Source organism: Rhineura floridana, chromosome 8 (genome assembly GCF_030035675.1).
Source record: "Rhineura floridana isolate rRhiFlo1 chromosome 8, rRhiFlo1.hap2, whole genome shotgun sequence".
Classification (NCBI taxonomy): Eukaryota; Metazoa; Chordata; class Lepidosauria; order Squamata; family Rhineuridae; genus Rhineura; species Rhineura floridana.
The window spans coordinates 50527319-50541541 of NC_084487.1; the positions used below are offsets into that span (position 1 = coordinate 50527319).

At 43.2% G+C, this 14223-nt stretch overlaps 1 protein-coding gene across 1 annotated transcript in view; it reads right to left on the reverse strand.

Moving 5' to 3' along the window:
• Window positions 1-6201: 6201 nt before the first annotated feature.
• Window positions 6202-14223, reverse strand: part of LOC133390557 (uncharacterized) — a 312873-nt gene continuing 304851 nt past the window's right edge. The window contains exon 14 of the mRNA XM_061639372.1: window positions 6202-6212. The gene's annotated coding sequence lies outside the window, so the exon portion shown is untranslated. The remainder of the gene's footprint in view (window positions 6213-14223) is intronic.

The window sequence follows — 14223 nt, forward strand, 5'->3', positions numbered from 1 at the left end:
GCTTTTTTGCCACTGCATTCCTGACAAACATTTTAAAAAATCTGATTCCCCATGAAGAGTTAATGCAGTGGCTTGTCCAGAGCAGAGAAGATCAAAAGAGGTGCAACAACAACAACAACAAAACAGAAATGCCAAGCTGTCCAGAACAAGTCTTAGATCATTCTCTAGGAAAGCAACAAAACCAAGCATTTTATAAGGTGTTCTGTTCAGCAAACAGCTCAGTGGTAGAGCGTCTGTCTTACGTTCCTAGGAGCGTCAGAAGAGCCTGCTGGATCAGGCCAGTGGTCCAACATCCTGTGCTCGTAGTGGTCAACCAGATGCCCATGGGAAGCCCGCAAGCTGCACCAGAGTGCAAGAGCACTCTCCCCTCTTGTGGTTTCTAGCAACTGGTTTTAAGAAGCATACCGCCTCTGACTATGAAGCCAGAGCATTAGCCATTATGGCTAGTAGCCACTGATAACCTTATACTCCATGAATTTGTCAAATACTCTTTTAAAGCCATCCAAGTTGGTGGCCATCACTGCTTCCTGTGGGAGCAAATGCTGTAGTTCACCTTTGCACTGTGTGAAGACTCTTTTGCCTGTTCTGAATGTTCCAGCATTCAGTTTCATTGGATGTCCGTGAGTTCTAGCATTATGTGAGGGAGAGAAAGTTTTCACTGTCCATTGTCTCCACACCATGCGTAATTTCATACACTTTTATCATGCCACCTCTTACTCGCCATTTCTCTAATCATGTAGGCCGCCTGGCATCTCCAGGTAGAACTAGGGGAAAACCCGCTCTGAAACCCTAGAGAGCCGCTGCCGGTCGGCATAGCAAATAAATAGCTGGCAGCACACTCAAACGTTATGTAAACCAGAGCTTGGAAAAGTTACTTTTTTGAACTACAACTCCCATCAGCCCAATCCAATGGCCATGCTGGCTGGGGCTGATGGGAGTTGTAGTTCAAAAAAGTAACTTTTCCAAGCTCTGCTAAGTTCAGGGGAAGGGTTGTAGCTCAATGGCAGAGCATCTGCTTTGCATAGAAAAGGCCCGAGGTCTGAAATCCTGGAGAGTGGCTGCTGATCCAGAGCTAGATGTACCAATGGTCTCACTCAGGATAAGGCAGCTTCGTATTTTCCTAACTGCTCTCTAGCTTTGTTGGATGGTTAGTGTCACATTCGTCAGCAAGTTCTACATCCTCTTAAAACAGATGCAACGAGTTTATCCATGCTCAGCTTGAGTCTGCACACTGGGTGCACTGTGGTAAAATGTATTTCACCGCACAGATAATTGGGGAAAATATTTGCAGACTGATGTTAACCCAGGTGTTGCAGGTGCTTTCAGGGTACTTAGAAGCCCCCTTTAGACCTTGCCACTAAACATGTGAAGATCAGGAGGGGCGGTGGGGGTGGTAAGTGCAGGCTCGGTCCCCTGCTTACCTTTTGACCAAAACTGGGCTGCAGAAAGTCTCTCAACAATCTTCTCTGACTAGTGAACCTTTGAGGAAACAAAGTTCCATCAAGATGAAGTGTTGTTGTTGTTGTTATGTGCCTTCAAGTCGATTATGACTTATGGCGGCCCTATGAATCAGCGACCTCCAAGAGCATCTGTCATGATCCACCCTGTTCCGATCTTGTAAGTTCAGGTCTGTGGCTTCCTTTATGGAATCAATCCAAGATGAAGTAGCTGTACAGAAACTGTTTCAATACCAGCCATAGAAAAAAATTGACTGATATGACCATTGTAATGGCATGGAAGTCAGGACCTGGGTATCTGAAGAAGCGCCTGTTCCCGTATGAAGCTGTGCAGTGAGGCTCTCTTTTGGGTGCCCCCACCATCTGAAACAAGGCAGGTTGAATAAGAGAGGGGACCTTCCTAGTGATGATGGTTCCCTGCCAATGGAATTTCCTCCCCAGGGAGGCTGCTTGGCACCCACATTGTTATCTTTCCAGTGACAGGTAAAAATGTCTTGAAAAATTATTCTTCAGGCTTTTCAAGCTCAGTTGTTTGTTTGGTTAAAGTATTGTTGTAACTGATTTCTGTTGCTTTATCATGATTGGGTTTATATATATACAGTATATATTAAAAAGTTTGTCTCTGCCTTGTGTTTTTTGTTCATATAAACAACCCCAGAAACACAACTGAAGAATGATATATACATACTGTTGTGCACACCCCAGTCTCTGAGCAGTGAGAGGTTTCAGGGGTGCCAGTGCTTACACTTGGAATGAAGGTCCCTGAAAATGCTGGTTTTTTTAATGATATATGGTTTTATTTACACACATATACAACCTGAGCATAAGAGGGAAGGGTTCACGGCATTAATACTCCAACAGATCTTGCTCCTCCATAAGGTCTATAGGGAGTCCCCAATGCCTCACTGCTATCGCTTTGTTTCAGAGCAAGTGAAGCGTTTCTGTCTTCCCAGCTTCAGGCAAGACTAGACAAAAGCTAGCCCCTGGACTATTGTTTTCCTGACCCTAGGATGACCTGGCATATAGCCAGGTGATGGGAAGGAGACCGCCTACTTTCTCTTTCTGGAGGCCTCACTAGCTAGTTGTTTCTATGGCAACACATATGTTCTTGACTAACTCTTTAGACATGTAAAACAGGTCCTTAACAGGCTTTGCTAGGGCTATTATCTTAACAAAGAGGCTGGTTTGACTGCTTCAGCAGTTCCTTCTACTACAGATTCCAGTCTTACAGATACTGTAGGGCCCCACTTTTTGGTGGCCCGCTTTTCGGCATTCCACTAATAAAGCAGCTTTCAATTAGAGTAAGCCCCCACTCATACGGCGCTTGTTCCACTGTTATGCCGTTTTTTGGGTATCGGGCGCCATTCTATTGAATGAGTTCCGCTTTGTGGCGGGTTTCGCTTTTAGGCGGGGGTCTGGAACGTAACCTGCCATATGACTGGGGTCCTACTGTATAAAACCCCAAACTTGGATGGGACCCAAAGACATCATCCAAATCAACCCCAGTCCTATAACAATCCATTTTAAAAACAATTGAAAAATAAACAATATTTTATTTGTTAACTTAAAAATATTGGTAGGCCTAGCCTGGGGTGGGGAACCATTTTCAGCCCAAGCGCCTCTTAACTTATGGGCAGCCCTCTGGAGGCCTCATGACAGTAGTGTGTGGGGCCAGAGGCAAAAAGTGGGTGGGCAACAGATGTGACTCTTCCCTTTGTACAATAGCCTACATTTCAGGACAAATAAAACCAGAGGTTCCTACACACACACATCTGTCCATCCTCCATTCAGGTAAGCAAGCAAGCAAGAGGCATTATCAAAGTTCAGGGCATTTAAGGAGGTGCCAGTGAGAGTCATGGCCTAGGAAAAGAGGGTGTGGCCTAGGAAAAGACCTGAGAGGCACATTTGACCCCTGAGCTTGAGGTTTCTTACCCCTGGGCATGGCATCTTTTCAAGTGACATAACCAGGATGGCAAGAGTTTATTTTAGAGGTGCTTCTGAATTGGGACACATCACATTTTGCAAAAGGGGAAACCCTGCTGCTTCTGCAAAATAATGCAGAATGAATAAGGAACTTTGGAAATAATCAATCCATGAGAGAAGTGATACATTTGGAGACATTTGATCAGTCCCTCTAGAGATTTGTGGCTTCGTAAGAAAGACAGAAAGAGATTGATAACTGTTCCCACATTTCACTTTCAAATTTACAGATTCACATGATGCTGTTGGGGTTAAATTGAAATCCCCAGTGCTTGTAAAACTATAGTTCACTTGTCCTATCTAAACCAGCTTGGGCTTTATGGGAAATAGAACCAAAGTGGCCTTTATTTGACTTTTGATATAAAATGTCGGTTTATTTCCTGATGACCTGACCCTTACCTACATTCCAGTGGCTCGCATAATAAAAGCCGGTTTTAGCTGGAAACTTCCCTACTATGTATCTCTTGTATCACATCCATGCCTATGACCTTGTTTATTGCTATAAAGGTGCCTTGCATAGAAATGTTATAAGCTGTTCCGCTGCCCCTCAGATCTTGACTTGTGAAACCCTTTGATATGCAAGCGTAGTAATTTTCATGTCTGTCTCCTACCCATGGGGCGCCCGGTTGCAGCCGGCCACCCCTTTACTCTTCCCTTCTTCTGTAGTTGCATAGTGCTTATCTCTAGGACATGCGAAGTATGCAGACATGGAATCTAAGAGATAATCTTAGTGTTTCCAGTTTCGTCCTTCCCCCTACACCCCTTTACCTCCTTTTGTCTGCCCCAAAGCTATAGAGTCTAGCAACTGCTTCTTTTGTATTTTGTGACGTATGCCCGATACTGTAAACTTCGGGGTGAGCCCATATAAACCCTATGACACCAATAAACAAGGTTCCCATGCTGGCCTGCTTCGGCTTGTAAGTATTGGGTCCCCTTTGCAAAGGTTTTTGTCTCGTGTTACTTGATCTCTGATAGTGGGTTCATTTGCACTCAACTCCGCACTCTTCCCGGGTGTAATAAGCGAGTTGGGGTTGACAGGGCGACTTGCGTGTTGGGTTTGGACCTAACAATGCTGATGACAATGCAGGGCCAAAAACTGCTATTATGGTGCCATCTAATCTGCATATGTATATAACACATCTTTGGGGCATTGGAATGCCTTTTTCAATGTATAGGATTTAGATTTTTAAAAAATTCTCTTTATCTCTTATATTCTTCAGCTATTTGCATAAACCCCAGAGTCTTCTTTACAAAGAGTAGATAATATGCATCTGCTATGGTACCCATGATAAATTGTGTATTTGTAGCACAATCCAACATAAAGTATCTTCTGCACATCTGGCCCATTGCAATCAATGGCAGTCACATCACAAGGCCTGTGCAGAAGAAATTGTGACAAACTGTACCCCTTGGATAACGAGCTCTGATTCTGGAGCTTTCTAATACCTAATACCTAGCATTACGTTGTTTCCTATTTTAAAAATATCTGGAGTGATTTTATGCCTTCCATAGTATCAGATCTGTAAAAGCCAATCACATTTCCCCATAAAATGTAGTTACCTGCTAGAAATGCACTTTACACACTTGCTGCCAAGGAAGGGTTGAAGAGCTAAATAAAGGTGAAATTACTTAGAGCTCAAGCAAAAAAATAAAAAAATAAAAAACCGTCATTTGCAGTCTGCCTCTGGCTTCATCAGCACCTGCCTGTCTCTTTGCCATTGCATTGGGAGAGTTCCTTCCCTTGTAGAAGTCAATGACTAAAAAGGACCATATCCCTGGAAATTTTTAACTCAAGCAGGCAAGAAGAGAAGCTGTAGCGGGTGGAGATAACAAGCCCTTCATTGGACGAGCTGGGAGAACTGGAGCCTGGGCATGATTGCACATCTGTTTGCATTTCTTTGTCACTGTGTGCCTTGTCCAGTCCAATCTTGGTGATTCTGTTGTGATGAAGTGCCAATTACACCTCTTCTCAGGGCTACTGAGGAATCGCCCATTGAAGCACTGCTGCAAGAAACCTTATGTGCAGCTGTGAGAAGACCTGCATGAGGAGCTCTGAAGAACTGTACCATCTTTGAGATTCACAGGTGGCGTATTGCACCTTGAGCCCAAGACTGGCTCTGCTAAGAAATAAAACATTGCAGATGCTGACAGGTGCTTCCTTAACTTGGGAAGGTGGGATTGATGATTCAGCACATCTGATCTCTGCGGTCTTCCCAGGCAGGCTGTCCCAGTCTGGCAGCCCATGCTGGCCCTCTGCCAGCCCACACAGCTAATGGGGAGGACTGTGGAACCAGCAGAGGCTCTTCTGCTATCTGCACGGCAGACTGTAAGCACAGGGATGCTCTAAAAGAAAAGACACCTGCTCCCAAGGGTGGGCTTACGCTACAAGGGTCAAGAAATAGCCATCTGGGCAAGCTGTTGGCACAGTGTAAACTGACAGCTGCATGAGTGCAAAATCATAGATTGTGATGTTAACCCAGGTGTTGCAGGTACATTCAGGCCTCAGCCCTATACACACTTCCCCGATGTAAGCCCCATGGGTGATATCCAACTAAGATATAATCAGAGGTCTCAGACCATACTTGCGGGCTTCGCATAGCTATCTGGCTGGCCACTATGAGAACAGAATGCTAGGCTAGAAGGGGTTTTGGCCTGATCCGCAGGGCTCTTCTTATGTTCATCCCTCATTGGTCACATCCACGCCATACATTTAAAGCACACAGGGCAGTATTCAAGCTTGTGCTAGCGAAATGACTTCAACTAGTACAAGGAGATTCCCTCCTTCCCCTCATGCATGCCCCATGCCATCCCCAAATCTGATCCAGAGAGTTGGGGGAAAACACAAACCAGATTTAGGAGGCGCATGAGGAGGAGATGGGGAGAACTTTCTGTTGTGCAAGGAAAAATCCTTGTTTTGATGGAATGTTCAATTTAGTGTTACATTGAATACAACCCATAGCTTTCTCCAAAGAATCCTGAGAACTTTCTGTTGTGCAAGGAAAAATCCTTGTTTTGATGGAATGTTCAATTTAGTGTTACATTGAATACAACCCATAGCTTTCTCCAAAGAATCCTGAGAACTATAGTTTACACCTCACAGAGCTACCATTCCCAGCACCCTTAATAAACTACTGTTCCCAAGATTCTCTGGGGGAAGCCATGTGCTTTCAATGTGCTTTCAATGTATGCTGTGGCTGTGACCTTGGTCTGAGCAGGCATGTGTAGGATAGCACTGTCAATTGTGCAAAGATGCAATGCTGAACCTCATTTTACTATCACTCATATACAGTAGTTGACTTCCCCCCACTGCAAATATTTATCCATCCTTTTTGATAGTGAGTACAGGAAGATCCCATCTACATTTGTAGGAATAAAATGTTATGCCCAACTTAACCATGGTCTTTAAAAACAATAATGCTTCAATACCAAGTTTTAGTGCTGCCCTTGCCTACCTGTTCTCTCTCGCATATGAAAAAGAAGATATCAAAATGTATCCTTGGTACATCTTCTTATATATTAAAAGGGATAAATGGTGTATTGTTTTCATATTTGAAATCAACATATTAATATATCAAGGGATCACCTCAGAACGGTAAGGGGCAACAGAAGATGAAACGTGTGGGGGTGGAATTGGGAGAGGCAAGATGTGGACACAATAAACAATAAGGGATTCTGACTTTGTCTCTCTCTCAAAAACAGAAAACCTAATTCCAGGTGGGTTTTAAAGGTAGTTGGAACACAGCAAAAGCAGGAAGCACTAGAAGCTAAAATGATGAAATTGAGGTTATCATACTTTGGACACATAATGAGAAGACATGATTCACTGGAAAAGACAATAATGCTGGGGAAAACAGAAAAAAGGAAATGGACTGCCTTCAAGTCGATCCTGACTTATGACGACCCTATGAATAGGGTTTTCATGGTAAGCAGTATTCAGAGGGGGGATTACCATTGCCTCTCTCTGAGGCTAGTCCTCCCCAGCTGGCTAGGGTCTACTCAGCTCGCCACAGCTGCACAAGCCAGCCCCTTCCTTGTCCACAACTGCCAGCTGGGGGGCAATTAGACTCCTTGGGACTATGCAGCTTGCCCACGGCTGCACAGGTGGCAGGGCACGTAACCCCTGAGCCACTCCCTGTGGGGGTGATCTTTAGCTGGCCCTTGACACCCAGGAGACACGAGTGGGGATTTGAACTCACAGACTCTGGACTCCCAGCCAGGCTCTCCTCCCCATTGTGCTATACCAGCTGTGGGAAAAACAGAAGGGAGTAGAAAAAGAGGAAGACCAAAGAAGAGATGGATTGATTCCATAAAGGAAGCCACAGACCTGAACTTACAAGATCTGAACAGGGTGGTTTATAACAGATGCTATTGGAGGTCACTGATTCATAGGGTCGCCATAAGTCGCAGTCGACTTGGAGGCACATAACAACAACAAAACAGAACAAACCTGTGCTCTCCAGATCAGATCAGATGATGCAGGCAAATAGTTTGATCGTATAAAATTTGATAATTAGTTTGATTATATAAAAATTATAGGATGAAATTCTGGGATGAAGTCATGAAAATTCTGTTTCTGTTTGTTTCTTTAAAAATCAAGAATAAAGGGGATGTTTAGCCTTCCTATGGTAAGAGGTTCCCCACCCCTGAAAGAATTGTAAGGAAAGAGTGCCACCTACTGTTGGGATAAATAACTGCCACTGTTTGTTTTGCATTCCTTTTTTATCTTCCAAGTAAACATGCCTGGGATCAGCCTATACGATAGGCTGAAATAGTGGGATGTAGTTGTGTCCTGCTTGAGGGCTTCCCGTAGGCATTTTGTTGGTCACTGTGAGAACTGAATGCTTGCGGACTAGATATACCTTTGGTCTGATCCATCAGGGCTCTTCTTATGTTCTCAGATACCACCAGGTTCAGGTCCACTGGAAATGTAGATGCTTTGTGCAGCTGAGAGTTTGTGCAGCATCCTAAACATTAAGGTCATCCTATGGAGGTCCATAAACATTGGTGCAGTGGCCTTGAGATCAGTCATTTCCATATGATAAGTGTGAACAAGATAGGAATGTGCTGCTCATAGCTGAAGGTTCCTCTCATTACATCATATAGCATGATTCACTTCGTTCAATAAATAAAAGATAAAAGCAGTGGCACAGTTAATAAAAATCGCTGTGGACAGTGCTGGCCCTACCATTACATAAGTAAAGCAGACCTCAGGCAAGATGCTGGGGGTGGGCAATGGGTGGGAACCAGTGGCAAGGTGTCAGACCCTTTGGGGAGTGGGCCATAAATGCTTTCAGCATCACAGAACCACAGCAGCAGACCCGTGAGGGGGTCAGTAAAAAGTAATTTTTAAAAAACAATAAGAACATATTAAAGAAAAAATGGACACATCTGGGGAGGCCTCGCGGGCCACAAAAAACCTCGGGGAGCATAGAAGTGTGTAGGCCAAGTCAGACTGCTCTGTGTTGCATGAACTAAGCCTGCTGCCTTTGGGAGAATGCTGTCCCACATTATCAGTTGAAATAAAATTCAACAACCAATCTGATCACCTTCTGTACATGGGATTGGCACCTAGGTACCATCTTATCCTTTGCATCAGGCAGCAAAATATCTTGGACTAGCCCTGACTGTGGAATTGGGGGGAATGAGAGACAGATAATCCTCAAAAGTAAACAGAATAATCAGTCCATCTGTCTGTCTCTACCAATTCACAAGTATGTTATTGAGTGTTAAAGTGACCTCAGGTGTATAGAGATCAGGGTGGTTAAAGTTTTAGATGCTGTGGGCCACACATCATGATCATACTATATTGGTGTGCCAGTACTGCAGGGAAGCCAATAAGCTAGTCTGATTCTGCAGAAGAGTAAATTAATCCACGTTCCGCTGAGTAAACCAGATTATAAAAATGCTTCCTATTCCAGTTAGACAGTTATGTAATGGAAGATGTGTACCTTATGGACATATATGCAGGCCCAATACTGGCACAGTACAGAAAGCGATTTGCTGGTCTTATAATCTTATAAGCTATTATCCCCTGATGAAGGCCTGCATATAACAGGCTGAAACGCGTTGGGTTTTATCTATAATAAAAGTTCCTATTTTCCAGCATCTTGGTCTTTGACCCCTGTTTTGATTTCTCTTTTGGATGCTAGCCACCCTCTGCTTATTGTCTTTTATCTTTGGTTACTTTTGGGACATCCATGGCCTAAAGTGGCCAGTTGCAAAAGGGGATATAGCTCCTGCACCTCAAACAGTTCTGTATCCTGTGCAAGCACCACATGCTGAAATTCCCTCTTCAGCATGACTATTAAAGGTGCAGGAGCCCTGTCTGATTTTGCATTCAAACACCCTAGATGTGGCTCACCTTTGATCAGAACACCTGGACACGCACATGCTGAAAGTGTGGATGGGGACAAAGGCAGGCACACAAGCCCTACACCCAATGTCCTTGAACATGTTGTGGCTTCCTTAGTCCTTGACCTTCCCCATGTTGTAAAAAGAAGCTCTGCAGGTCACGTTTGCTTAAATATGAGTAGATTCCTCTGCACTGCCAGGGATTCTGATTAATCAGTGTCCTCAGCTGCATGGAGAGTTCTACTTGCACTCAAGTGAAAGTGAGTAGAAGGCCCCTACAGACCCTCCCAGCGTAACAGATGGGAGGCTGGGGATTGTGTAAGGATGTTGGGGGCAGGGACTGCATGCATGCCCCTGCATCCATCCACATTTTCAGTATTTGTATGTTCAGGCATATGCCTGAACACACCTAGAAATTATTCTTCATGGATGATGAAACCATAACAATATAAGAAATGAGTTTATCTTTACCGACCACTCACATTCTTTGCTTCTCTTGCTAAAGATATGAAGAAGAATTACTGGCTGTCCCAGTTTTTATGCCATGGATCTTTTGCATCTGAACTGAGACCCACCAACTCATTCTGAACTGTCATCAGTTTAATAACCACGGACATGGATGACTCCAGCTGTTTTCCCTGAAACATTTTTCCCCTAGTGAATGGAGGTCATCTCTTATGTTTAATCCCAGCCTGCAGTACCAATCTTTCCCTCTGTAATCTCCCAGAACAGCTGTACAGTGATTGCATTGTGGATTATAAAATGCCCATTTCCTGAAAAGCTGCTGCTAACTGGATGGACAGCATTTAATAATAACTGAGGAGCCTGAAGGGAGGGGGATTGAGACTAGGTGGGGGATTGGGAGAAGGAGTAGAAAGAAGGGTAAGGGGGATGGATGAGTTTAATATCTGCAATCGTGGCTGAAAGATGGGCGGAATTCAAGGCAGTCCTAGAATCCCATATTCAGTGGAGATTGCACACGAAACTGCAGCAACTGGACAAGGCTTCAGAAAGGTAATTGTACACTTGGTCATATTTCAGAAGGAACTATATTGTTGTAACATACTCTGGACCGTTCAGTGAAAGGTGGGTAATGATGATGATGAGGCTTGTGGCTCTTTGGTATGTTGTCAAGCTGGTGTAGTGGAAAGAAGGCATTCTCAAAATGAAGGAAGTCATCTAGAGTGGCCATGTGCCCCACTTCACAGAGGACAGTTCTCTATTTGAAAGGTTGTCAGAGGGCAGTCCTTTATTTGAAGGCATCCTCTACTTGAAGGACTGTCCAGTTCAAGTCTAGCTTAAAAGGTAAAGAACCATGAGAATGGAGAGCAGCAGGTGCTGTGAAGTTGCCCATCAACATCAAGGAGTACCAGGACAGCAGACTGACCAGGCATACAGAGAATCTGATCACAGTCTTTCCCACAATGGTGACATATAGTATTGAAATTATAATAATTATGTCAACATTTTGCATATATACTTATAAACTAGAATATGTAGATTTTTCTGCAAATCAATTACTCTTTTGTCCTCTGTTTTTTGGTGATTCATTTTCTCATGTTTAGCAGTGCATAAATGGCCACCCTAAAGTAAGTGGGATTTCCTTCCTACCTTCTTCTAGCTCCCAGTCTGACTCTGCTGATTCTGAAGTCTTTTTTTGTTTTGTTTTTTGCAGAATTCTTGTACAGGAATCCATGCAAAGTATTGGGTGGAAATATAAAGCCATGTGGCTCTATCAGAAATGATCTTGGATCCTAAAATAAGTTAAGGAAGTTTACAGAAGTTGCGTTGGGAAAGAAATTGGTTCAGAACCTCCCAAATTTGCACAATACATGAACCAAAATGCAGCTATCCTCCAAAACACATACTTCTCCAAATTTTGCAATGCAGTTCTCCAACCAAAAAAAGGGTACAAAAAGTATGCATAAAAATGCATATATTAAGTGAAAATTACAAAACCACATTATATTACAGAAAATTGCTTGAAAAATGTGTATATTAGGAAGAATTGCACACATTAATGTGTATACTAGGAAACATTGCACACAATAATGTCTATACTAAGAGAAACACACACTAAAATGCAGATGAATTTTCATGAAGACTTTTTTTTAAAAAAAACCCACACTAATGCGTAAATGTGGCAAACTGAACTTATGATTGGAAAAGGAAGAAACAGAGAAAAAACAAAATTGACAGATTCCACCCCTAGAAAGTTTCCCATCTCCACACACCCCCATCCCACTGGGCCCCATCCCACATTTTTATGAGGCCTCTACTGCTCCTACGGAAAAGGCCTTTGAGGAGTGGGCCGGGGGGGAGGCAAAGGATAGGAAACTTTCCTTCCTTAAGCTTACTTATCCAAGTCAATGTGGCTTTTGCATTCTGATATTATATATGGATAAGAAAAAGGGTTATGTGGTAATCCTGCCCGCCCATTTTTTCTGTCCCTTCCCATTTAGGAAGTGACCTAGAGTCTTTCCACACGCACCTTTAAAATCAAACAGAATTGGTCTAAAATCAAATAGAACCAATATTCTTTGGCATGGTGACAACAATATCTTGAGCATGTGTGCTGGAAGCAATTGCTCTCTGATGAGGGCAAAAAATTGTTCAAGTGTCTGTTATCAGAGCCTTATTGTTATTACAGAATCATCTGAAAAGGAAGGGGAAGACCTTAGAGGAAGAAAAGTATGAAGGGCTGAAAAGACCACAGATGAGCCTAAAAAGCTAAGGAGTTACTGAAAACCTGTAGGCTGATGAGTCTGTACTACGGGGGTGCGCTTTTGATGATTACGGTGTGATCTGAAACAGCCCTGCTTGGTTCATATTCCCTTTCCCCCATTCCCTTTCATATTTTCTCTGTGGTTACAAATGAATGAATGAATGAATGAATGAAACTTTATTTTTACCCCGCCCTTTATCCAAACTGGAAGTCGGGGCGGCTTACAAATAAAACTACATGTAGTTAAAAACATACAAAAATATACAATTAAGATACAATTAAACTATACACAACCTTAAAACCATGAAACAGGCACTTAAAATACTAAAAAACAATTTAAAATAATACAAATAACAGCATAAAACAATAAACAAATACCCACACACACATGCATTTGCATCATCATGCTAAGCTGGGCTCCACTGAAGGGCCTGGATGTATCAGTATCATTTTATGTGTATGCACAACTTTGCCTGGGGCCACTAGTCACTGTGTATGACTGATTGCACATGGCTAGAGGTCAGGATTGGGGCCCGTGTTTGTTTTCTTTTGCATATCTGCAAAATATAACACAGCCAGTTTTGCATTTGTATAGCACTTTTTAAAGATCTGCTGGAGGGGAAATGCTCCTAAAAAGTATTAATGCTATTTAATCAAACTTACACATAACTGTCAATGTATATGGCACTTTACAGAGTGTCATAAAGAAGACAGGACTTTGACCCCCAAAGGGCTGATAACCTCACTTAGAACAGAGATGCAGACCTAGAGTTATGCTGAAAATGCCTCCCACTTTTTTCCGACCATTCTCCATAAATTAACGGGAAACAAACCGACATCCAACAATTGCCAAAGGAGTGTCAGTGAAATTCTCATGGGCAGGATGCAAGGTTTGTGTCATGGTTGCTTTGCTTTTGAGGTGGCCAAAAGGTGTTTGTGAGTGCCCTTTCATTCCACAAATCATCTCACCACTGGTTTGCACACTGCAGCCTTCCTGGGTGCCTACACTTCAATTAAAGTCCAGGGGAAGACAATATCATGAGGTAGTTCCTCCCATGGGGCTTTTTTCAGACCAGGGTGGGCAGGCAACCAGGGAGGCTGTAGTGCTAGAGAAATGTTTTCTAAAAAGATACACCACCCTTGGCCACCTTGCAATGATAAATTAAGCACATAATCTGTACCCATCAAAACACTAAAGGAATTCTAATGTACCCTCAGAATGAGGCAGAAAAATGGAGACCTCTTTTGCAGAGGGAGAAAACATTTGAGAAACTGGAGGACAGATTTCAGCACAACTAGTTAAGAGAACAAAGAAACTGGGAGGGAAGGCATAATCAAGCTGGGATAACCTAATGTCTCTTAACCACTTTGTCTGATCTGGCTTTCACTGAGATAGCCACCTCCCATCTGGAGATGGATTCTGCAGTGTTTAAGAGCGGCAGAACAGTACAATATTCCACAGCCGCAATTTCTGCCTCAGGGTCTTTTCACCTTTCCCACATCCTGAAGTCCAACTCACTATAGCTGTTCTCCCTACTCTGCGGTCCTCACAGTCAAGGCACATGTATAAATAAAAGAATAGCATGGTAAGACTGGGGGTTTGCTAACAGGAGCGGGGCTAATGGAGCCCTTTTAATGGTCCTGTCAAAGTGGCTAAATATCTCTTTTGTTGGGGAGATTATTGGCCGGCGGAGCAATTGGAAACCTACT